At 35.6% G+C, this 2067-nt stretch overlaps 1 long non-coding RNA gene across 1 annotated transcript; it reads left to right on the top strand.

The window, feature by feature from the left end:
- The first annotated feature begins 217 nt into the window (after positions 1 to 217).
- Positions 218 to 740, top strand: LOC109589915 (uncharacterized). The gene is made up of 3 exons (XR_002189010.1): positions 218 to 382; positions 446 to 586; positions 660 to 740. It is a non-coding gene; the product is annotated as an uncharacterized LOC109589915 (long non-coding RNA).
- The last annotated feature ends 1327 nt before the right edge of the window (positions 741 to 2067 follow it).

Raw genomic sequence — 2067 nt, 5'->3', positions numbered from 1 at the left:
ACTACGTGTGCATAATGTATTGGGTTTTATGAACTACATGTACATAATGTATTGTATCATAAAAAGGAAGGGAAGAGGGGTAATGGGTGAATTGAGTATATCCTTTTAGCTTTTCACATAATAAGGTCAACTTATCCTTATGTAATCTGATATACCACCTTATAGTAACTAATACACACATACCACAAGTACATGTAAATGCATTAGTATAGGTATGTACATTAGTAATTAAGGTTCATGTTGTTATATTCAATAGGTGTTAGTTGATGAATCAGCTCATAAGCCAGTGTATGCTGATCTGGCTATTGCTGCTAAAGGGAAGAGATCACAGGCAGCACCAACACAAGAACAACCAGGGGTATATGCATCAGTTAACAACAAAGTAATGATAATGTACATGTACATGTAATGGTATCTTATGCATCCTCTCCCTCTCTCCTCCTAGTCTGTTCCTCCTCCCATTCCTCCTCCAGCTGCTCCTCATAAAGTATTGTATGCTGATCTATCAATAGCAGCTGGTAAGAGAACACCAAAGAATAAACTGTTCACTGAGGAAAGAGTAGTCCATGCAGCAGTCAATGGAAATGTAAGCTAATACTGTATGGAGTAACACACCCTTTATCTTTCTCCCTCCCTCTCTCTCCCTCCCTCTCCTCCAGAGGAAGTTCACTACTCAAGAGCTGATCATGACTAGGTTAGGTGGTCTGGATATTCCTCCTCCAATACCACCAAAACCAAAACCTTGAAACCAACACAAAGACATCAATCCTCCCTGTCTCCAGTAGTATAGAATGGACATACTTTAGTATAATGTATTATGAAACAATTAACTCTATCTTGTATTCTCTCTCTCTGTCTTTCATTATAATGTCATGGGTATATAGTGTATATTCTTTTGTAATTAAATTTTTATAATCAACAGAACCAACAATGTACTAACTATTATACAGTTCTAGTTAACGACAGCAATATTAATGGTTCATCTATTCGAAACAAATTTACTAGGAACAATCCTAATATAAATATTGATGATCTTGAAGTTAATACAATATTAGATGGATCATCATCAATAACCACACCTAGTCCTATACCAATCCTGATTTGAGGTAGCTCCATTCCTTTATTCAAGTGACCTGATCATGAGCAGTATACAGTAATGGGAACACCTATACCATGCATCTGAGCATGAGCAGTACACAGTACTGGGAACACCTATACCATGCATCTGAGCATGAGCAGTACACAGTACTGGGAACACCTATACCATGCATGTGAGCATGAGCAGATGCATTTACTGCAATAAATGAGGAACTGCATTTGAATCATTTCAAAATATTACCTAAACTGATTCTTTTGAAGAAGACTATATAATAAAAGTGTAGCCTGAATATATAGGCTCTGCTGGAAGGCTAGAGTTATAGTAACTGATTCAGCCAATGGCTTTGCATTTGATACTGCTTGCATGTAGTATGGTCCGTTCTTTTGAAAAATTATGTAAGTAATGCACATTAAACTAAAAATCAAAATTAAGGGTCAGTGTAGCATACATTATCTGATACATTACACCAGATCCATTGATGAATACACAAGATAAAAGTATCAATCTTTTAATGTTACACTAGAAGTCATTACATTGTCTATTGTCTCACAAGTGGTCCAGTCAATGAGATTGATATGACTAATGATTGTTGAAGAAGGACCACCTCACAGGATTGACCCTTTACACTCCTAGATACACCACATGTATACACATGGGTAGATCTAATGAGTAAAGTTGCTGCACTGCATGTATCTAATGGGGCAAGCACATGATTTGACTATTAGTATTGTAAAAATTTAATGGAAACTTCAAAATAGAAAGAACTGACAAAAATGTTGATCTAACACAAATATTATTTATACATGTAGATTCTACTAAGATCTACTAAAAGTAATAAACAGAGGGAAATAGAGAAGGAAGTGTGTGTAAGAGAAACCAGAAGAAATTAATAACAATACTAATAATAATTATTATTGTGTAGGTAGACGCTTTACTTCAACAGCAACATTGTTTGTTCCCAGATCCTC

The sequence above is a fragment of the Amphimedon queenslandica genome, unplaced genomic scaffold (assembly GCF_000090795.2).
Source record: "Amphimedon queenslandica unplaced genomic scaffold, v1.1 AMPQUscaffold_10721, whole genome shotgun sequence".
NCBI classification, from domain to species: domain Eukaryota; kingdom Metazoa; phylum Porifera; class Demospongiae; order Haplosclerida; family Niphatidae; genus Amphimedon; species Amphimedon queenslandica.
The sequence above is the reverse complement of the archived record's forward strand: the minus strand, read 5'-3'. Positions and strand labels throughout refer to the sequence as shown.